A 25,078-nucleotide genomic window follows, 5' to 3' on the forward strand; every position below is an offset into this window, starting at 1 on the left:
CATCATCGTCGCCGTCGTCGCCATCATCAGCTGGTGCCAAACCCAACAAGTTGTAAATGTGTGGCGGCTCTCGCAGTGACGATGTCTTATCGGCTCACGTGCCACCCCCATGCCCTCTAACAATTAGTGAAGGTCGTTGCTGTAGGAGATGGAATTGTTTGCCAGAGGCTTGCTCCAGGAGAGAAAGGAAATATAAAAGCACGCAATCGTTGCTGTGTATTGTTGCAGGCAGCCATTTAATCAACAACAGCAACGTTCGACATCACTTTGCATAATACGCGTACAAATTCCTCCGAAACGAATGCATACGAGACATCTTCTTTGGTTCTTTCGGTAAAGTCACGTAGAATGAGAATAAAATAATAAATTGATAAAATAAAATAACAATAGAATTCTCACGACGTTTCGGCCACAACACAAGCGGCCTGCATACGAGACATGCCACCTGACGATTGACGCTAAACATAACATCTGTCACAGCAGCGTTCGTTTGAATGCATTCGAACATTCATTTGAAGCAAAGTTATCTCGACAGGATCTGAGTGCTGACAAACCGTGACCACGTGTCATTTAAGTCGACAAAACATTTCCAAACAAGCAGAAATATACTGCAAGCAAAAAACAACGCGGGCATTCTGAAACTAATCTTCACCTGAGTGACCTCCCACCCCCCCCCCCCACCCCACAGCTTTTGTGTGACCACTTAAAGTCAGAGTCAGGGCTCACGCTCAGAAGGGTACAATCGTAAACGTTCACGAAACAAGGAAATGAGCTTGAGAATCCCCCACCCCACCTCCTCGAACGAAACACAACGGGGCAGAGAGAAGAGCTTAGAGCTGTCACCCGGCGGTGCCCCGGGGTTGGAGCGGCGAGTCCTGGGTGAGGGGGAAACGCGTGCCGTCGGACAAGGCCGGGCAGCAGCTTCCTTTCCCTGCACATTTGGATATCGCGAGAGAACTAATCTCACAGCACAGCAAAGTGGCTCACTGTTAACACGCGATAACAAGACGGGACGTTTCCTGCCCCTGTCTTGTGACGTCTGTGGAAAAGAGCTTCATAGTTCACCTGATTCCTCCTGCAGTCTTGAGAAAGACAAACAGTGCACCCGGAAAGAGGTTTGTGCAGATATTTTGCGTAGACGCAGTGAGGGGAGATCCCCCCGGGCCAGGGCACCTTTTGTTCCTTGCGAGACGACGGTGGGCGGATTGCGCCAGTCTTGGCACAAGGAATGTCCCAGGGTCTTTTGTCTTTGAGAAATGTGAACCTGGTCGCAATAACCACACTGATGTGTCGTTCAGGTAACTCTGACAGCAGTGTACAAACATTACAACGCGCATGTTCGCCTGGCCAATTTCAACAACAAACGTCGTTTTTTTTTTAAACAAAGGTACCCCGCTCAGATCTGAGCACTCTACTCGCATAACGTGAATCATAAGAACGGCTGCGACATACACAAAAAAGCTTAAAGGTATTTTTAAAAAGTCATTATTCTTTTAAATAGTATATATGTTGTGTCTCTTAACTGCGATTATTATTGTTAGCGTCAATGTTATAGGTTAGTAACACTTCGTCACTAATTGACGGCACCTAAATACGTGTCTGACATGTTGTTAAGGTAAGAACCCTGAAGTAGATCCATCAGGCCCTCGGGGTTGTGCTCAAGGCCAGGACCAAGACAACTCATGGCGAGGGCAGCCTTCAGACGCTGTGGGCATCGCCTTTGGGACGTCCTGCCTGAGGATCGGGGGGCATTAGAATGGGTGAATGTTTTTAAACGAAATCTTAAAACATACCTTTTTTTAAAATTGCTTTTATTAGAATGCTTTTATCACGTGTTTATTGTGCACTTTATTATACCTTTCATTAATTATAATGTGATGTTTAAAAAAAATGTATTCTTTTCATCGTTGTTTACATTGCGTCAGTACCTTCATTTAGTCCTGTAAAGCACTTTGTATTGCATTCTTTACACGAATTGTGCCATATAATTAACGTTTGATTTGATTTAATTTTGATTGAATTTAGTCTGTGCTGCTCTCCGATTGCCTCGGTGAAAAGCGGGCTAAGTTTTTTTTCCCCAGCTGACTCAACAACGTAACCAATCAAACTCAACTAAAAACTGCCGTGTTAAGAAGTTAACCAATCTCTTTGATGAGGAGGATATTGGTCTACAAACACACGGACAACTGGAGCAGCTGATGATTACGCGGTACAATGTAAACAAAGTTTTAAATAAAGCGCGTCAGCGACTGATACTAAGAGAGAGAGATAATACAGCACACTAGGAGATAGTTGGTAAAATATTAATTAATATAACTACTATTTATTAGGAAAATGTAACAGTATTCGGGTATCTAAAAGTCTTAACTATTCCAATTTAAAGCTTTCGTGACTGCAAGGATTCATCTTCTTTGGTTCTTTCGGTAAAGTCACGTAGAATGAGAATAAAATAATAAATTGATAAAATAAAATAACACAATAAAATTCTGTCCTCCAGACAGTCTCGTCCCTTCACCTGATGAAGGCTGCTTGTGTTGTGGCCGAAACGTCGTGAGAATTTTATTGTGTTATTTTATTTGATCAATTTATTATTTTATTCTCATTCTACGTGACTTTACCGAAAGAACCAAAGAAGATCTTAACTATTCCATTATACCAAAAGTAAACCGATACCTGTAGATTAAATACAGTAATTGCAGCGGTAAAGCATTAACATGAGACACCAGCCGAGATGGCTAGACAAGGAATTGCTAAGATAATGTCAAAATTAAAAACATCTAACTCTAACCATGCAGCCACAAAGGGCAAACTCGTGCATTAGGAAAACTTAAGACAACAAAACGTATGGTTTATGCTGCTGGTGAAGGGGAGTCCTAAGGACATAGTTAATCCCATATATGTTATTACAACTTAATACAATCTGAAGGATCGCAATCGCCCATGCTCTGTGGATTACCAAAAATACCATCAACTATATTTTAAAATGTTTACCAAGTCCCACTGAGCTGTGTAGCTCTTTGTCAGAAGTGACCTGGCCATCACAAATTATAACTCGACGAAGTGGCTGCTAGCATGTGGAAGTCTATGGCAGCCAAGCACTCTAAACGCGTGTTTATAAACGTGGAGGGAAAACCCGGAGGACACGGAGAAAAACGCACGCGACCACGGGGAGAACATGCAAATTCCAAATATACAGCATGCGTCAGGGTCAGGATCGAACCCACGACTTCCTGCATGCCAGGCGAGGTAGTGCCTTTCAGACCCATGGTACACGAGGCTCTACACGCAACGTGTCAATTGGCAGCCCCATATTTGTGACACCTCTCGTTTAGTGAAAACCCGCAGCACCTGGTGAGCTTTGATGTTGTATCAATCGTTAACCAAAGTGCCAATTACATCCTTACGAACTAGTTAATAAGAATGTTTTACTAAAGCTATCCCTCACTTAGCTGCCCCTTTTGCTGACGCAGGGGAGGTGTGGTTTATAAACAGACGGGGCAGCGGTGGGTTATTTCGCTTATTCCTGGAAAATGCTGTGTTGGGCAAAACTGAGTTCGAGAAATAATATAACTCATGGGAAACATGGGGCTGCGTTTCTGGGTCCGAAATGATCGCTTATCGCTCCTTCCTTCCTTGTTGAACCAATTCTACAATATTTGCACCCTTGTTATTGTGCAACCCAAATATCATGATGAGACTGTTCTTTTTTGATTCGGTAAAATAAACCAATATTTCAGGAGCCGCAATGGTGTGGTGAACGCGAGAGACGGTGGTGGTCCTTAATAATCATTAACGCGTCACGAAGCAGTTCCTTTAAGAGCCACCGCATGCGGCACCAGAGCCGCAGGTTGCCAACCCCTGCACATGGTAAACTGGACTCCCATGATGAACTGGACTCCCATGGTAAACTGGACTCCCATGGTAAACTGGACTCCCATGGTAAACTGGACTCCCATGGTAAACTGGACTCCCATGGTAAACTGGACTCCCATGGTAAACTGGACTCTCATGGTAAACTGGACTCCCATGGTAAACTGGATTCACATGGTAAACTGGATTCACATGGTAAACTGGACTCCCATGGTAAACCGGACTCCCATGGTAAACTGGATTCCCATGGTAAACTGGACTCCCATGGTAAACTGGACTCCCATGGTAAACCGGACTCCCATGGTGAGCTGGATTCCCATGATGAACTGGACTCTCATGGTAAACTGGACTCACATGGTAAACCGGACTCCCATGGTAAACCGGACTCCCATGGTAAACTGGATTCCCATGGTAAACTGGACTCCCATGGTAAACTGGATTCCCATGGTAAACTGGACTCTCATGGTAAACTGGACTCCCATGGTAAACTGGACTCCCATGGTAAACTGGACTCTCATAGTAAACTGGACTCCCATGGTAAACTGGACTCACATGGTAAACTGGACTCTCATGGTGAACTGGACTCCCATGGTAAACTGACTCCCATGGTAAACTGGATTCCCATGGTAAACTGGACTCCCATGGTAAACTGGACTCCCATGGTAAACTGGACTTCCACGGTAGCATCGTCCTCTTCGTGGATGTTCTGCTGGAACGTTTAAACGTCCGTTTCAACTCAAGACCGGCACAAGGTTGTGCCTCTGCTATAGCAGCCCTTGCCTATAGAAGCGTGGGGAGGGAGGGGGGGGTCTAAACACTTGGAATAGCTGAAGAGTGCCACAAGAATCACGCATCTCATGACTCGCGACTACAACCTCAATCTCGCCAAACCTCCCACCACCGTAATCACCGATACGATCACCACCACCACCTCCTCCGCCACCATCACCACCACCATCGCCGCCACTTCCTCCGCCTTGTGTATATAAGGGCGAGAGGGAGAAGACCGGTGGTGATTAGAGTTTCTGTCACAGTGTGACGGGAAATCGAGCGTTCAAATCATATCGTCCACAGTCGCCATGGGGCACCTCTTCCGGCCTCTGCTGATCATCACCTGCCTTCCATGGCTCCTCGGCTTTACGGGTGAGCACGGCATTGCAGGGCATTGCAAATGCGTTATACGTACACATCCACGCACGCATATATATGCACATTATACAGCGACATGCACTTCCTCGTTCGCTTCCATAGCTATCCACAGCAGTGTATTTGGAACATGAGTTAAACCAGATCCTGTAGTACTACACTCAGCACAGCGTTGAAATGCGCGTTAGATATCATTTGAGACCAAAATCTACTTTCATTTCCTTAGCATCGTTCGCGTCTCAGGTGTATTAAACGAACCGGGGTGCCGTCATGCCAAGTCACGGCTTGGAGTTTAAGTTGTCGGGCAGCTCGCACCACGCAACCAACGAAGTGCCCACACACTCGACACCCAGATTTGAATTTTCAAGGCAGTCGTAGTGACGAAAGTGTCGAGTTGTGCTGTTGTTTTTGTTCCGAGATGAGAGATAGTCACGGAGTGCGGTCGCGGCAAGGGGTCAGGGGTAGGCAAGCACACGAACAGGAAGAGCCAAAGAGAGCTGTCTCTGGTGTGGACCAATCAGTTTCAAAGACAATGCCAATATCATCAGTGTGTGTTTTTTGTTTGAATTCTGACCACAAGCATTGTGGTTAATGCAGACATGATTCCTTGTAAAAAGGTTTCAGTTTGGTGTTTTAACATCTTAACACAGCTGTTTTGTTGCCGGAAAAAAGGGGAAAACCTACTCTCAGGAATAGCCAATTTCTTCAAATTCGGTAAAACACCCCCCCCCTTAAATAATTGGAGAGTTGCGATGCATGTGAATGAACACAGGACGGTACTTAATGGTTCACGTCAAACCATCTAGTTTGTAATCGCGATGTGAAGAACAGCACAGGCACAGTGATCTGTAATGCCGCATTACAGATCACTGTTGGGATTTTTGACGTTCACCGATAATTGTCGAAAATAATTAGAAGAGGATTTTGCTTTTATTCATTGGCAATTATCGCGCCGGGAGCCAGGAAGCAGTCGTCAGGGAGTCGCATGCGGATTCGCAGGTCGCCGATCCGATTTGCACAAAGTGAACATTCAACTCGTAGGGTTTTAAGCGTCCGGTAACGGGGAGTGGTGAACTTCAGTCCGAGACTCTGACAACATCCCCCGCCCCCCGCTCCTCTTTCGCACCTCCGATTAGCACGGTTGGCTACGCACGGGGCGAAAGACGTCCGACATACATGCATGGCAATAATTCAAACATGCAACGCACAATTCCATCTTAGGGTCCCAATGCGCAATGCATGCAAAGCAGGAAACAAAAACAGAATCAGGGCAACCGACAAAATTTAAGAGGAAAGGTCACTTTCTAGAGATGGGTTTTCTCTCTCTCTCTCTAGTGCTCTCCACGAAATATCCGTTCCAGCAACCAATTATTTACGTTGAAGTCCCCTGTTTAACCTTTGCTCAGTGTGTAAGGGCACCCCTTCTCATATACTATACACATGCCAATATATCTGTGATAGCATCTTCTCCATATTCCGAAAACACGCATCAAACATTCAGACAGGTGGATAAAACAAAATAATTAAACACAGGTGGCTGTGGTACGAGTAGATATACACACACCTGTGCTCTGCTTAGCTCAGAGCGTAGGCCCCATTTACAGCCAATTAAACCAGTGGCCTAATGCATAGCCTACGAGCACGTGCTCTGTAATCCAGCACTGTGGAGGCGGCAGCGAGAGTTGGTGCATCACATAAATATTGTGAAACTTCCATCTCGTGGGCGTCCAGGAGGAGCCTTTGCCTGGCTTGCCAGGAAAAGTCGGTTCAGGAAAATTGTGGACTCCGCCTGTTCCCTCTCCACGGGATAGAGTGTTTCCCCCTCGCACACGTCGGCGTTCTCCGGGCACTCCTGTTTCGTCCCATATATAAACACTCATTAATTGTCCGGTAACGCCTTGGCATATCGAGGACTGCAGAGCTTGGGAAATCGTTGTCAGTGCTGCGGCCGCTCACCGCGTGGCTGCCGCTGCTACCTTCCTCGCACGTGGCTCCTCCTCCTGACAGCCTCACAGTCGTCAGGAGCTGCGCGACAGCGAGGGAGCGAACGCTGTGCGGCGCTGAGTTAGCAGTTGACACGATTATTATGATTGATTCCGGGACAGAGCATGTCCCCATCGCACGCATGAGTCTTCTGCTGGAGCTCCGGTTTTCTCCCAACATGCATTGACGCTTATTAATTGGTCGATAACATCTTCATACGTAGAGAACCATAGAGCTTTGGCAATTGTTGGCGCCAGCTCATTGCTTGGCTGCTGCTGCTGCTGCTGCTGCCTCCCAGCTTTTCCAGTCATGCACCTATGAGTCGCTCTTCGAGAGTGAGTGAATACTGCGGTCTGTTACACTTTAATTATTCCCCTTGTCGTTACAGCCTCATCAAATATATGTATACATATCCGTCAAAAAGTACAAAAAACATGATTCAAATGTAGCAATGTAATGACAACGTGACATATGCGAATTACCGTTCTATTCAAACCTCCAAACTCTATATGTGTCAGGTTTACAATGTTGAACTTGTTTTTCTGCAATATTACTTAAATATTTGAAAATAAATTAATAATCGATAGGACGGACACAAAAAACCGGAATGTAGTAAACACTGAACGAGTTTAAGTCGAAATAATTGACACGCGACACATTTCATAACAGTGATATAATAAGGATACAATGATGAAAACACGAACAAGACGTATCTAGCAACTCACAACCTCGAGTGGTGGCTGTTACATTGAACAATTCCGTTTGGGAAAATGCCGAGTTTCTCAACTTATCCATAATAGAGGTTTTTTGGGTTAGATGGCGTCAATATAAATGTGTCACTAAACCCGCCACCACCCGACACGGCCAATTCGTAAGGTTTGTCACGTAAACAGAACGTGCCAATTCGTTACTAGTACAGCACACCGGTGTGTTGGAGAGTAAACCCACAACGTTCACAATTCGAGTACGGCGTTTCGCCGGTAATTATAACCAGCTACATCAGGCAACAGCTAGAGTTTGTCAACTTCCAGTAATCGTTAATGTAAACTCAGCACGTGTTACACAGCGAATGCCATGAGGCAGTAATCAGAAAGGTGTGGGTCAGGCAATAGTGCTTTGTTTTACATCTCCATGCCTCGTGGCTGGTGCACACCTGTGGTGCACACCTGTGGTGCACACCTGTGGTGCACACCTGTGGTGCACACCTGTGGTGCACACCTGTGGTGCACACCTGTGGTGCACACCTGTGGGAATAGTGGGTGCAGTGATATACAACGTAGAAAAACTACTGATAATAGTAATATAGGTGGTGTGGGCAGGTAAAGATGACTTCAGCTCATAATGCTATTACATAGAATTCTAACGGCACGCACAACTGCCGATAAAACACGCAGTCTAAGCATTTGACGGTGGGAGATATTTGGAGTCATTCCTTAAAACGATTCAACTCCAGAATCCTTGGTTGTTGAGGAGTCAGCGGGATTTGGATGCAGCTAAAACCTTTGACAATCTCGCATTAACACTGATATGGAAAGGCGTTTCTCCCGAAATGATATTCCCAAGACGGGCCAGGCCTCACCATGGACTTACTCTGCTGACTTAATTCCCACAATGCAGTCCTCATTTCTCTTTGTTTAGTTTCATTCCGAATGGTTATTGGGCCGAATCGAGCCCTGACTGGGTTTGAATATTAATAAATAATGTTTATTAAAAACATGACTTAAAACGCAAAAAAATGTTCTAGAATTGGACACAATGTTCGATTGAAAACTCAGATTGGTGAGATAGTTTTATTTAGGAGTCAAACCTTTTATCTCCAGTGTCACGCAGGCGGAAATACTAAATAGCACAGAGTTCAACGTGTAGTGCCACCAAAACCTCGCTGCATTCAAGACAATGCAATTCAAAATCAGAACAGTGATTTATGCTGGAGGATTCTGATGAGCTATAAAACTATTCGTCACAGATGTCCAATTTGTATCGATATGCCACGATGGATGCGTTGACATGCTGGGGCAAAGGTCAGGGCTTCCTCGCCTGATTTAAACATCTTTTTTGTTTAAACAAAAATGTATTTTACCACTTCCCCATCTACATTTCTGAAATGTCAGTCGTGTAAGCGTTGCGTCCCTGCACATTCCACGCATTCTATAAAACACAAAACCTCGCATTTGACTCCATTGTTCACTTGATGTTGTCTTACACGTCAGCCGGACAAACATATCTATACCATCTCATCACGCAAACGTCTTCACTCCAGTCAGCCTCCATGGAAATTTGCCCAAAGCGTGTAAACATAAAATATGATGATGATGTTGATAAGGCCATCAACAGAGGAAAATGCCTGCAAGCTGGAAACGAATATAAATTAAAGGTGTGAGCACAAACAGCAGAGTGGCATCATTATTGTACGTATCGTCATGCTGTGATGGGGTTTCCATACCTGTCAACCCACACGACTTACTCCATATTCTTGTACAGGGAAATTTAGTTTTTAGTACCATACGGCTTATAGCCGTTTAAATACGGGCAAAATAAAAAATTATAGACAAATAAAAAATAAAGTGCATTGTTTAACCCTTCATAATTTTCTGTGTATTGTTGTACATTTACAACATGAGTGTGTGCATCCACCTATCAAGCAAGCATCAGCATGCAAGATCATAGTCAGTAGCATAAGTAGCATCATTGACACCAATTAGCAAAATTGATATGTAAAAGAGTATTTGTTCCGTAACGTGATTTGTGTTTCTCCCTCGTGATGGGACTTTGTAGGATGGACGTTGAGGTTTATAAGGGGCACGGGGTGACCGGTAAGGGTTGTGACAGCGCTGGTTTTCTCAAATCTTTTGCCGTCGGGCTGGAATCGAACTTGGCTGCCGGGGGTCCGTTGCGCAGGGCGCTAACCGCACCGCCACCGCTCCCCACGACTCGTACACCCACACCACTACCCCGCCGTTCGCCACCAAGCCTGTGCCAGGCCAGGTGCACTCCGAGGCTGTCACGTGAAGTGTCACGGGCTCGCTGCTGACGGGAGGTCTCGGGACAGACCCAGGTGGTGCCATGGGTTGGCCGACTGAGAAGGCCGGCAGCTGCACCACCACCAGCTGGAACCCCCCCTTACTGTGCCGTCCTGCTGCACTTTATCCGCCCGACGCTCCGCTCGTTGACGCGAGCGAGGGGATGCCCCTGAGACCCAACCTCCAGACGTAAGCGAGACTCTCCTCTCGCCCGTCTGACTCAGTGGGGAGTAGCTTGCCAATGTGCCAGGGGCGACGGCGGGAGGTGATTTATAAACGAGTGAATTTACATCGTACGCTAGAGCCACTGGTGAATAATCACGTGTGAATGCGCCAATATAAAATAACCACGATACAATTTAATCCATATGGTAACCTAGAACGGTATATATATTTTAAAAAAACCCTTTATAAACTCTATTGATAGTAAACAATGCGGTCTCCAAGATTAACCACCGAGCGCAAATACATTACGTGACACGTGCAGAGCATCCGTCTAATTATTACACTTGTATTGTTACACACTTGTATTGTTACACACTTGTATTGTTACACACTTGTATTGTTACACACTTGTATTGTTACAGACTTTTATTATTACACACTTTTATTGTTACACTTTTATTATTACACACTTTTATTATTACACTTTTATTACTTTTATTATTACACTTTTATTATTAGACTTTTATTATTACACGCTTTTATTATTACACACTTTTATTATTAGACTTTTAGTATTACACACTTTTATTATTACACTTTTGTTACACTTTTATTATTACTTTTATTATTACACACTTTTATTATTACACACTTTTATTATTACTTTTATTGTTACACACTTTTATTATTAGACTTTTATTATTACACGCTTTTATTATTACACACTTTTATTATTAGACTTTTAGTATTACACACTTTTATTATTACTTTTATTATTACACACTTTTATTGTTACACTTTTATTATTACACTTTTAAAATTACACTTTTATTATTACACTTTAATTGTGACACTTTTATTATTACACACTTTTATTATTATACTTTTATTAGACTTTTATTATTACACGCTTTTATTATTACACACTTTTATTATTAGACTTTTAGTATTACACACTTTTATTATTACTTTTATTATTACACTTTTATTATTACACTTTTATTATTACACTTTTAAAATTACACACTTTTATTATTACACTTTAATTGTGACACTTTTATTATTACACACTTTTATTATTACACTTTTATTATTACACACTTTTATTGTTACACACTGTTATTATTACACACTTTCATTATTACACACTTTTATTATAACACTTTTAAAATTACACTTTTATTATTACACTTTTATTGTTACACACTTTTATTGTTACACTTTTATTATACACTTTATTATTACACTTTAATTGACACTTTTATTGAACTTGTGTTGTCTGTTTATATTCTTTCAAACCATTGACGCTTAATATCTTCAGATCTAGGGAGCCGTATTAGCAGCAGGGCTTTCGCGACCAATATTATCCACAATAGAGGTTTTTTCGGGTTAGATCGCGTAGATATGTCTTCTTTGGTTCTTTCAGTAAAGTCACGTAGAATGAGAATAAAATGAAAAAATAAAACAATAAAATTCTCACGACGTTTCGGCCACAACACAAGCAGCCTTTACATTATGAGACCTCCTTTGCCAGTAACAAGATATAGTGATAGGTTTTACAATTGCAAATATGATGCCTTGAATAAAGGTGTCAGTTTTTGTGCCAGTTAAAAGGGTAAAACCTATCACTATAACAAGCGGCCTTCTTCAGGTGAAGGAACAAAAAATTGTTGGGGGGACAGAGATCTGTCGTCCCGACAGTTGGGACGACAGATCTCTGTCCCCCCGACAATTTTTTGTTCCTTCACCTGAAGAAGGCCGCTTGTGTTGTGGCCGAAACGTCATGAGAATTTTATTGTTTTATTGTATTATTTTATTCTCATTCTACGTGACTTTACCGAAAGAACCAAAGAAGATGAATCCTTGCAGTCACGAAAGCTTTAAATCGAAAGATATAAATGTGTCGCTAAACCCGCCACCACCCGACACAGCCCATGAGTAAGGTTTGTCACGTGAGCAGAACGTGCCATTTCGATACTAGTACAGCACGCCGGTCTGTTGGAGAGCAAATCCACAACATTCACAATCTAAATACGACGTTTCGCCAGTAATTACAACTGGCTTCATCAGGCTGTCGCCTTACTAATTAGCTGTCGGGTGGTGGCAGGTTTAACGACACATATATTTACGCGATCGAACCCCCCAAAAAAACCTGTACGATGGACGATACATTCACGTGATCTAACCCAAAAACGATACATTCACGTGATCTAACCCAAAAACGATACATTCACGTGATCTAACCCAAAAACGATACATTCACGTGATCTAACCCAAAAACGATACATTCACGTGATCTAACCCAAAAACGATACATTCACGTGATCTAACCCAAAAACGATACATTCACGTGATCTAACCCAAAAACGATACATTCACGTGATCTAACCCAAAAACGATACATTCACGTGATCTAACCCAAAAACGATACATTCACGTGATCTAACCCAAAAACGATACATTCACGTGATCTAACCCAAAAACGATACATTCACGTGATCTAACTCAAAAACGCCTGGATTGTGTACGCAACTCTGTCAACGTTATTTCGTACGGCACGTGGCCACCCGCGCGAATCACAGGTGCGGAGTGGTGGAAGGCAAACAAACTAAAGCACAAAGAAAAGTTCATGTCTCGCGGCCGGGATCACGTGCGGACGGACAGGCGACAACTGAGGACACGGAACGGAGCTTTAGCCGCACAAAGCCCCGACAGCGATAGAAGACCGCTGACTCTAAACGCCAACCCGGGCGTTATAAACTTCCCCGGTTCTCTTCCCACTCAGTGCCGGATTATCCTCGTAGCAAAAGTAGCTACTACATATGATGCTACGGGCCCCGCACTTTCAAGGGCCCCACGCTAAATGCTTTAAACCTATAAATTCTGGTTCAGTGATTCTGCACTTGCTCTATTGCTATAGTACTATACCGCCTTCAACTTTTACGAACGACTGAGTGTTAAGGTTAGCAGTTTGTGAAATGAAAAAATACAATTACTTTACTATGCAAATTAAACATGTTTTAATATTCATGTGTTTTTTAGGGCCCCTTTATAACATACTAGCTTTACTACCCGGCTTCGCCCGGGACTTGGATTCTCCACGCCGGGCCGCCTTTGTCTCCCAAGTGGCGATGCTCACAGACCACACGAGTTAATCGTTTTGAGGCTGACTCGACCTAGGGGAGGCCCAGGACCGGCTAAAATAATCGTCACCGGTGGTGGCCATGAGCGGGAATTGAACTCGGGTTGCCGGGTTCGTAGCGCAGCGCGTGAATTGCTATGCAGTCGCTGTCTCCCCCCCTACACACAGGATAAAGACAAAAGTCCCCCGTGTAGCCTGTGAGACTGTAGGGGGCAAGTGCTGTTAGCGAGCACCACCTATGAAGGCCGGCACAGCACACGAGTGGGTGGGTGGCCAGCACCACGCCCGGCCGCCTTTGTCTCCCCAGTGGCGATGTTCACACACTATACCAGTTACTCGTTTGAGGCCGAGTCGACCTACGGGAGGCCCAGGACCGGTTAAAATAATCGTCACCGGTGGTGGCCATGCAGGAATCAAACTCGGGTCGCAGCATAGCGCGCTAACCACTACACTACCGCTCCCCCCACACACACACGCGCGTGTGTCCATAGGTACACATACACGCGCTTGCTGCAGACACACACAACTTTCAGGGTGCGTACGGCAGTAAACGACTGAAATAATAAAGCAATGCTGCGCGAAGAACGCCTTAGACCTGCAACACATTTGTATTTCGCTTTAGCTGCGGAGGGTTGGGGGGGGGTGACACTAGCAGGCACACTCCGTGACGCTTCCACATACGGGTCACATGACAGATTTGACGTCACAGCTCACTTGCCGTGCAAAAAATATATGCATTATATGGAGATGAATGGCTTGGCCTCGCTGTGTACTTCGTTGCACCACTATCCGAGTAGATAACCTCGCATTCAATACACCTTCAGAGCCAAGGTGAACATCCGACTCCAACCGTATTTAATGAATAGAACGAGGTAAAACTGATGGAAAAACACAGCACAAATACAGCATCTGTTAATACATGGAATATCAATACAATGAATGAACACTACAGCATCATAACATTGTCTTAGATAACATGAAACTCAACAATAGATCCTGGATGGACCAGGCACTATATTAATACTGAATAGTTATACAAGAGAATAAGCTGTGTTAAGGCAACATCGTGTAATCACCATACTGCATCCTAAATGTACAGCACTACACAACAATGAACTGTGGATGAGATATTTCTTCATCCTTGCTCTCAAGATCGCAATAAGGTTACATGGGTACAAGTCTGACTCGACTTATTCAATTACAAGTAACATTCACAATAAGGCAAGTGGCAGGCTTCGTTGTTAACTAGGCCTCATATTTATCATAACAATTTAACAGCATTATAACGGCCATTCTAACATAACAGCGTTATTATAAGAACATGAACGAACTTACAGACAATGCTTCTTAAAGTCTCACAATGAACAGTTTGCATGTCTTTTCGGGGATGCTCTTTGTGCCACCATTCTGTCCTCTGTGTAATGGCTGACACCCTGCCGCGTGGCTGAGAGGGAATCCTGAATCGTAACTTCCTGGTCACGTGACCAAACTCAACCTCCAAACAGGAAATTTCGTCTCCCCCCTCCGCTTTTCAGAATATAGATGGACTAGTCCTAAATAAACTGACAAATCGTTGCGCGTGGCGCTAACGTTTTTTATAAATAAATAAATACGCCGTTTAAAAATAAATTTATGCAAACCAACACACCTGAAGACGACCGTTTGAGTTATGGTCGAAACGTCGTGAGAATTTTTTTCATTGTTATATATATTTTATTATTTTGTTGTTTCCCTTCAACGTGACTTTACCGAAAAAACTAAGAATATGAATAGGAAATTCCTGTGTACACACAACCCCACACAACTGCCGTGAGGCAGAACAGCTGCCGTTAGGCAGAACAATGAACCTTATGAACCTTATGGCGGTGCCCCGGGGTCCCATAGTACCCCGGCTCTCGCACAATGTCCGTGATGCAGTCATGTTTAGTCTGTTGATGGTCGGCGATGGGGCAATCGACTCATCTCGACGAGCTGTGCACGATGATGCACCACCACGGTGCGTACGAGCGTTCAGGGCTTCAACGCTATCATCGTCCTCGCTGCGTTTCGACATCACGGAGCAGCGCTGATTTCGGATTGATTGGTACCCCAGTCGCGGAGTTAAGTAACACCCCTCGAAAAAATAGTCTCCCAGAAATACAATATTTAATTGCCTCGGCCAGTTTGTATTATTTGGTACCGAGGGGTACCGCTATAAGGATCGTACGCTACAGGCCCTGCACTCACTTAATCCGGCACGGCTCCCACTCGTTGTTGACGGCTATCTCCCGCGTCGCAGAGTCTGTGGGTGTTGTAGCTTGTCGCGTCGTTAGTCCCCTAGGCGGTACCGGGTAGGTTTTTGTCAGCTGAGTGCGGATTCCCCAGAATGCTTCTGAAGAATGACCTCAGTTAGCATGAGGGTGTCTCATGACTCGGTACATACTCGGCTTTTTTCACATACCTGTCAACCCCAAATCAGTGCCCACCTTATCACAGACCAATTCAGACCTCACAGGTCACCCCGTGCCCTTATAAATCTCAACGTTCACCCTACAAAGTCCCATCCCAAGGGAGAAACACAAACAAAATAGACAAAAACATTGTTTTTTGCCCGTTTTGAAACGGCTGTACGCCGTATGGACCCGAAAACGCAACTTCCCTGTACAAGAATACGGCTAAACCGTATGGGTTGACAGCTGTGTTATCACGGGCATAGCGACATCAAGGAGGGTGGGCGCCTTCCCCCTCGAGTTCCCATAATCACTGCCGCTCCTGCTGCGTGCTCCATTAAGTACAATTTGAAAAAGAAAAAACTAATTCTGACCATATTCTTAAAATATATATTTTATTATTTTGTTGTTTCCCTTCAACGTGACTTTACCGAAAAAACTAAGAATATGAATTACTGCAGTCACGAAAGCTTTAAATCAAAATTTAATTCTGACCAGCTTAACCGCCTGGATTCATGTCCGCCTGCCCGCCTGCCTGCACGGTTGGCACGCTCGTGCGCGACGTCACCGCGCACGTCTGCGTGATGACGTCACTCTCATTCCACAGCGATGAGGTGCGTGCGTGCTGACGTCACTCCCCCCCACCCCGCCGTGGCTACGACGTCACGACTGGCTGGCTACTTGTCACGACTTGTCACGAACGTCGTGCTTAGATTGTAAATGTTGTGGATTTTCTCTCCAACACAGCGGTGTTACTGTATTAGTCACGAATTGGCACGTTCTGTTTTACGTGACACTAAACCTTACTAATTGGCTGTGTCGGGTGGTGGCGGGTTTAACGACACATTTCTCTTTATGCGATCTAACCCAAAACGAAAACCTATACTTGGTTACTTATGTAGGATAAACGTATTTTATGCAAAACAACATCATGGTACTGATAATCATGCATTTGTATCTTGTCTCTTTCAAATGAACACGACCTGGCACAGCTACAACTTATGCTCGTAAGTAATTATTAGAATTAACATCATCACTGCATGTCATGATTGATTGTAGCAAGAGGACAACCACTGTTAAGCTGCAAGTCACCATTATTCAGGGTCATAAGCCTGTCCACAAAATTGTTAATTTTATTGACCTCAAAATGAAGGCCTGAATGAACCCTTGTATGCCAATGAACTTGCAACGTTATTACTAAGTCAAGAAATAACCACTGTGCCATGCTGCTGGAGTATAGAATGGTGTACTACTGGATTATTGAGTAAATATGCTGTATTTATATTCTTCTGTAAATAGGACTTGGTAGTTCAAGTATGAAGAACAATCCATTGCCAGAAAATGCACATCCCATAGATGTTAAAGGGTGTGATCTGAGCACTGCTGCTGCGAAGCCCTGACAATCGCTATCATCTCTGTGCGATGCTTCAGTCAGCTCATTAGCTAGTAACCAGTGAACTTAAGTCAGATGTAGCAATTAGTCATGTAGGCAACACATTGTGTTTAAAACACTACTGCATATTGAGATGCTCCATAACAATGACACAAGGACCCTGTTGATCACTGTCCTTTTGTCTGTTTCATGCCTTCATATTCGTCTGCAGAAACTACTGAGTACTCCACCTGTAAGTCATCACGCTCACACGTGACTCAGCACCACGTGCTGGTATCGGCAGCGCCACCGTTTACGCCCAGCCTCATGAGCAGTGCCCCAAGGTTGGGATGTCATCTTCAGGGATCAAGCTTCTTGCAAGTGAAGACGTGATCTGACACCTACGTTCTTCCCTCAACTGATATTGCCATAACAGTAAAAACACCCTTATAAAATGAACGAAATAATACAGTATTAATGTGCCGATGTACAGGAAAAAAAAGCCATGAATGACTCACGAAGTTTGACTATTCTGAGAGGATCCTGCTTAGTTTTTGGAAAACTGTAAATGTTTTCATCCTGGAGGAACCAGAGGGCGCACGAATCAAGCAAGCGTAGATGACACTTACACTCTCTCTGTATGGGTAAGAAATACTCATGTAAATTTTATTTTATGATTGCAAAAGCATCGTAATATTAATGTATTTGTGCTTTGTCTCTTTTCAAATCATCACGATCTGGCTCAGCTACAACTCCTGGTAAGTAATGCTTGTCAACATCATCTCTGTGCATGGTATGGGTCATTGTTTCGAGACGACAATTCCTGTTAACTCACCACAAATTGGTTCTAATTGACCTCAAATTGACTATCGACCGAATTGTTCCTTGTGTAGAGGTGTTAACTACGCGCTGTTGCGTAACCTGCATTGTCACCAGGGCAGTGCAGCATTACCCCTGGGTACAACGGTTGGGGTCAGTCGAGGTGAAACGGATCGTAGCCAGGGTTTGGTACGAACCAATCAGACGGTTCCACGTGGGAATGTATGATTGGTTCTGCCTGGCCAAGAAGGAGTATAAGACGGGTGACCCAACGGATCTCGGGGAGTTCTCTCCCTACACGAAGACAGAAGACTGGGCTGGAGCCTAGCTAGGACCCTGGACCAGCCTTCCAGCCCTTCTAAGGGCTAAGGCTCGGCATACCCAGTGGTCAGGACCCACCGGGCCAGCGGTGGGTCAGATAGCTTCTCCTACGTCCTAGCCGGAGTAGGATAGCGGTAGACGTGTGAGTCCCGCCAAGTCCGGAGGCTGCACCTCCTTAGGCATCAAGGACGTTAGCGGTAGATGTGTGAGTCTCGCCAAGTCCGGAGGCTGTACCTCCTTAGGTATCAAGGAGGTTAGCGGTAGACGTGAGTCCCGCCAAGTCCGGAGGCTGTACCTCCTTAGGGTATCGGGTGAGGGGACTATATATCCCTATGTGTGTGTTAATCATTGTATAAGGAAATAATACAATAAACAGAGTGTGCCTCCTAAGAAGTCTGCTCGTCCTTACAACACTACACTTGCATGGGATTTACCTTGCAACTTTCTGAGTCAAGCAATCTTGCCACTGTGCCATTCTGTGGGCTTATAGAGTTTGTATATTTATCTTCTTCTGTAAATAGGACTTGGTAGTTCAAGTATGAAAAACAATCCCTTACTCTTTGGTTCTTTCGGTATAGTCACGTAGATATAAAATAAATTAAATCACGACATTTCGGGCACAACACAAGCGTCCGTCATCAGGTGGGACAACCACAGCAAGAAATAATTGCTGAAGTGGGCAAAAGGGGCGCCGTGACAAGAGGCTGTATAGGTAAGAAAGGGGGGAGGAGGCAAGGGAGGAGAGAAGGGGGGCGGAGGAGGCGCGTGAGTGGCAGGGGAAGAGGACGTTACGCTGGGGGGAGGGGGGAGTGGGCGGGGCTAGAAGTGGGAAGGTGGTGGAAGAACAGATAGAGGACGTGAGGCTGGGGTGGGGGGACGTGGGCGGGGCTAGCAATAAACCGGAAGGTAATGATAGAAACAAGAACAAGTTAAGGGATTGCCTGGTTGATAACATCCTTCCAATGATTGTTCAATTTGTACCCATCTTCTCGGTTGAAGTTTTGTCTATGTTCATATATCTGAATGGCTTCATGAATAAACCGTTGATAGTAGCCTGAAGGTTTGCAGAGTACCTTGGTCTCGGAAAAAACAATATCATGCGAGCCCACAGCGTTTTAACAATGGTCAGCTACGTTAAACAATCAAACTATGCAAGTTAAACATTTGTGTATTAACGTGCCGATGTACAGGAAAAAAAGCCATGAATGACTCACCAAGTTTATTGACTATTCTGAGAGGATCCTGCTTAGTTTTTGGAAAACTGTAAATGTTTTCATCCTGGAGGAAACCAGAGGGCACACGAATCAATCAAGCGTAGATGACACTTACACTCTCTCTGTATGGGTAAGAAATACTCATGTAAATTTTATTTTATGATTGCAAAAGCATCGTAATATTAATGTATTTGTGCTTTGTCTCTTTTCAAATCATCACGATCTGGCTCAGCTACAACTCTTGGTAAGTAATAATTGTCAACATCATCTCTGTGCATGGTATGGGTCATTGTATAAAGACAACTCCTGGTAACTTACCACAAATTGGTTCCAATTTGATTGACCTCAAATTGACTATCGACCGAATTGTTCCTTATGTAGAGGTCTGCGTGATGACGTCACTCTCATTCCACAGCGATGAGCCGGGTGCGTGCATGCTGACGTCACTCCCCCCCCCCACCCCGCCGTGGCTACGACGTCACGACTGGCTGGCTACTTGTCACGACTTGTCACGAACGTCGTGCTTAGATTGTAAATGTTGTGGATTTTCTCTCCAACACAGCGGTGTTACTGTATTAGTCACGAATTGGCACGTTCTGTTTTACGTGAACCTAAACCTTACTAATTAGCTGTGTCGGGTGGTGGCGGGTTTAACGACACATTTCTCTGTATGCGATCTAACCCAAAACGAAAACCTATACTTGGTTACTTATGTAGGAGAAGCGTATTTTATGCAAAACAACATCAAGGTACTGATACTCATGCATTTGTATCTTGTCTCTTTCAAATGAACACGACCTGGCACAGCTACAACTTATGCTGGCAAGTAATTATTATAATTAACATCATCTCTGCATGTCATGATTGATTGTAGCAAGAGGACAACCACTGTTAAGCTGCAAGTCACCATTATTCAGGGTCATGAGCCTGTCCACAAAATTGTTAATTTTATTGACCTCAAAATGAAGGCCTGAATGAACCCTTGTATGCCAATGAACTTGCAACGTTATTACTAAGTCAAGAAATAACCACTGTGCCATGCTGCTGGAGTATAGAATGGTGTACTACTGGATTATTGAGTAAATATGCTGTATTTATATTCTTCTGTAAATAGGACTTGGTAGTTCAAGTATGAAGAACAATCCATTGCCAGAAAATGCACATCCCATAGATGTTAAAGGGTGTGATCTGAGCACTGCTGCTGCGAAGCCCTGACAATCGCTATCATCTCTGTGCGATGCTTCAGTCAGCTCATTAAGTAACCAGTGAACTTAAGTCAGATGTAGCAATTAGTCATGTAGGCAACACATTGTGTTTAAAACACTACTGCATATTGGAAGGCCCTGGTACGGATCGCATTGTTTTGGACACGTGCTTTTGAGATGCTCCATAACAATGACACAAGGACCCTGTTGATCACTGTCCTTTTGTCTGTTTCATGCCTTCATATTCGTCTGCAGAAACTACTGAGTACTCCACCTGTAAGTCATCACGCTCACACGTGACTCAGCACCACGTGCTGGTATCGGCAGCGCCACCGTTTACGCCCAGCCTCATGAGCAGTGCCCCAAGGTTGGGATGTCATCTTCAGGGATCAAGCTTCTTGCAAGTGAAGACGTGATCTGACACCTACGTTCTTCCCTCAACTGATATTGCCATAACAGTAAAAACACCCTTATAAAATGAACGAAATAATACAGTATTAATGTGCCGATGTACAGGAAAAAAAAGCCATGAATGACTCACGAAGTTTGACTATTCTGAGAGGATCCTGCTTAGTTTTTGGAAAACTGTAAATGTTTTCATCCTGGAGGAACCAGAGGGCGCACGAATCAAGCAAGCGTAGATGACACTTACACTCTCTCTGTATGGGTAAGAAATACTCATGTAAATTTTATTTTATGATTGCAAAAGCATCGTAATATTAATGTATTTGTGCTTTGTCTCTTTTCAAATCATCACGATCTGGCTCAGCTACAACTCCTGGTAAGTAATGCTTGTCAACATCATCTCTGTGCATGGTATGGGTCATTGTTTCGAGACGACAATTCCTGTTAACTCACCACAAATTGGTTCTAATTGACCTCAAATTGACTATCGACCGAATTGTTCCTTGTGTAGAGGTGTTAACTACGCGCTGTTGCGTAACCTGCATTGTCACCAGGGCAGTGCAGCATTACCCCTGGGTACAACGGTTGGGGTCAGTCGAGGTGAAACGGATCGTAGCCAGGGTTTGGTACGAACCAATCAGACGGTTCCACGTGGGAATGTATGATTGGTTCTGCCTGGCCAAGAAGGAGTATAAGACGGGTGACCCAACGGATCTCGGGGAGTTCTCTCCCTACACGAAGACAGAAGACTGGGCTGGAGCCTAGCTAGGACCCTGGACCAGCCTTCCAGCCCTTCTAAGGGCTAAGGCTCGGCATACCCAGTGGTCAGGACCCACCGGGCCAGCGGTGGGTCAGATAGCTTCTCCTACGTCCTAGCCGGAGTAGGATAGCGGTAGACGTGTGAGTCCCGCCAAGTCCGGAGGCTGCACCTCCTTAGGCATCAAGGACGTTAGCGGTAGATGTGTGAGTCCCGCCAAGTCCGGAGGCTGTACCTCCTTAGGTATCAAGGAGGTTAGCGGTAGACGTGAGTCCCGCCAAGTCCGGAGGCTGTACCTCCTTAGGGTATCGGGTGAGGGGACTATATATCCCTATGTGTGTGTTAATCATTGTATAAGGAAATAATACAATAAACAGAGTGTGCCTCCTAAGAAGTCTGCTCGTCCTTACAACACTACACTTGCATGGGATTTACCTTGCAACTTTCTGAGTCAAGCAATCTTGCCACTGTGCCATTCTGTGGGCTTATAGAGTTTGTATATTTATCTTCTTCTGTAAATAGGACTTGGTAGTTCAAGTATGAAAAACAATCCCTTACTCTTTGGTTCTTTCGGTATAGTCACGTAGATATAAAATAAATTAAATCACGACATTTCGGGCACAACACAAGCGTCCGTCATCAGGTGGGACAACCACAGCAAGAAATAATTGCTGAAGTGGGCAAAAGGGGCGCCGTGACAAGAGGCTGTATAGGTAAGAAAGGGGGGAGGAGGCAAGGGAGGAGAGAAGGGGGGCGGAGGAGGCGCGTGAGTGGCAGGGGAAGAGGACGTTACGCTGGGGGGAGGGGGGAGTGGGCGGGGCTAGAAGTGGGAAGGTGGTGGAAGAACAGATAGAGGACGTGAGGCTGGGGTGGGGGGACGTGGGCGGGGCTAGCAATAAACCGGAAGGTAATGATAGAAACAAGAACAAGTTAAGGGATTGCCTGGTTGATAACATCCTTCCAATGATTGTTCAATTTGTACCCATCTTCTCGGTTGAAGTTTTGTCTATGTTCATATATCTGAATGGCTTCATGAATAAACCGTTGATAGTAGCCTGAAGGTTTGCAGAGTACCTTGGTCTCGGAAAAAACAATATCATGCGAGCCCACAGCGTTTTAACAATGGTCAGCTACGTTAAACAATCAAACTATGCAAGTTAAACATTTGTGTATTAACGTGCCGATGTACAGGAAAAAAAGCCATGAATGACTCACCAAGTTTATTGACTATTCTGAGAGGATCCTGCTTAGTTTTTGGAAAACTGTAAATGTTTTCATCCTGGAGGAAACCAGAGGGCACACGAATCAATCAAGCGTAGATGACACTTACACTCTCTCTGTATGGGTAAGAAATACTCATGTAAATTTTATTTTATGATTGCAAAAGCATCGTAATATTAATGTATTTGTGCTTTGTCTCTTTTCAAATCATCACGATCTGGCTCAGCTACAACTCTTGGTAAGTAATAATTGTCAACATCATCTCTGTGCATGGTATGGGTCATTGTATAAAGACAACTCCTGGTAACTTACCACAAATTGGTTCCAATTTGATTGACCTCAAATTGACTATCGACCGAATTGTTCCTTATGTAGAGGTCTGCGTGATGACGTCACTCTCATTCCACAGCGATGAGCCGGGTGCGTGCATGCTGACGTCACTCCCCCCCCCACCCCGCCGTGGCTACGACGTCACGACTGGCTGGCTACTTGTCACGACTTGTCACGAACGTCGTGCTTAGATTGTAAATGTTGTGGATTTTCTCTCCAACACAGCGGTGTTACTGTATTAGTCACGAATTGGCACGTTCTGTTTTACGTGAACCTAAACCTTACTAATTAGCTGTGTCGGGTGGTGGCGGGTTTAACGACACATTTCTCTTTATGCGATCTAACCCAAAACGAAAACCTATACTTGGTTACTTATGTAGGAGAAGCGTATTTTATGCAAAACAACATCAAGGTACTGATACTCATGCATTTGTATCTTGTCTCTTTCAAATGAACACGACCTGGCACAGCTACAACTTATGCTGGCAAGTAATTATTATAATTAACATCATCTCTGCATGTCATGATTGATTGTAGCAAGAGGACAACCACTGTTAAGCTGCAAGTCACCATTATTCAGGGTCATGAGCCTGTCCACAAAATTGTTAATTTTATTGACCTCAAAATGAAGGCCTGAATGAACCCTTGTATGCCAATGAACTTGCAACGTTATTACTAAGTCAAGAAATAACCACTGTGCCATGCTGCTGGAGTATAGAATGGTGTACTACTGGATTATTGAGTAAATATGCTGTATTTATATTCTTCTGTAAATAGGACTTGGTAGTTCAAGTATGAAGAACAATCCATTGCCAGAAAATGCACATCCCATAGATGTTAAAGGGTGTGATCTGAGCACTGCTGCTGCGAAGCCCTGACAATCGCTATCATCTCTGTGCGATGCTTCAGTCAGCTCATTAAGTAACCAGTGAACTTAAGTCAGATGTAGCAATTAGTCATGTAGGCAACACATTGTGTTTAAAACACTACTGCATATTGGAAGGCCCTGGTACGGATCGCATTGTTTTGGACACGTGCTTTTGAGATGCTCCATAACAATGACACAAGGACCCTGTTGATCACTGTCCTTTTGTCTGTTTCATGCCTTCATATTCGTCTGCAGAAACTACTGAGTACTCCACCTGTAAGTCATCACGCTCACACGTGACTCAGCACCACGTGCTGGTACCGGCAGCGCCACCGTTTACGCCCAGCCTCATGAGTAGTGCCCCAAGGTTGGGATGTCATCTTCAGGGATCAAGCTTCTTGCAAGTGAAGACGTGATCTGACACCTACGTTCTTCCCTCAACTGATATTGCCATAACAGTAAAAAACTCTTATAAAATGGACTAAATAATACAGTAGTCATATGACCATGTACAAGATAAAAATATAGCCATGAATGACTCACCAAGTTTATTGAGCATTCTGAGAGGATCCTGCTTAGTCTTTGGAAAACTGTAAATGTTTTCATCCTGGAGGAACCAGAGGGCACACGAATCAAGCAAGCGTAGATGACACTTACACTCTCTCTGTATGGGTAAGAAATACTCATGTAAATTTTATATTATGATTGCAAAAGCATCGTAATATTAATGTATTTGTGCTTTGTCTCTTTTCAAATCATCACGATCTGGCTCAGCTACAACTCTTGGTAAGTAATAATTGTCAACATCATC

General features: G+C 44.2%; 1 long non-coding RNA gene across 1 annotated transcript; it reads left to right on the forward strand.

The window, feature by feature from the left end:
- The first annotated feature begins 828 nt into the window (after positions 1-828).
- On the forward strand, positions 829-18,067 carry LOC116944564 (uncharacterized). Its single transcript, XR_012942469.1, has 4 exons — positions 829-1,468; positions 4,945-5,013; positions 16,748-16,762; positions 17,360-18,067. It is a non-coding gene; the product is annotated as an uncharacterized LOC116944564 (long non-coding RNA).
- The last annotated feature ends 7,011 nt before the right edge of the window (positions 18,068-25,078 follow it).

Source organism: Petromyzon marinus, chromosome 21 (genome assembly GCF_048934315.1).
Source record: "Petromyzon marinus isolate PM22_M1 ecotype Great Lakes invasive population chromosome 21, UKy_Petmar_22M1.pri1.0, whole genome shotgun sequence".
Classification (NCBI taxonomy): domain Eukaryota; kingdom Metazoa; phylum Chordata; class Hyperoartia; order Petromyzontiformes; family Petromyzontidae; genus Petromyzon; species Petromyzon marinus.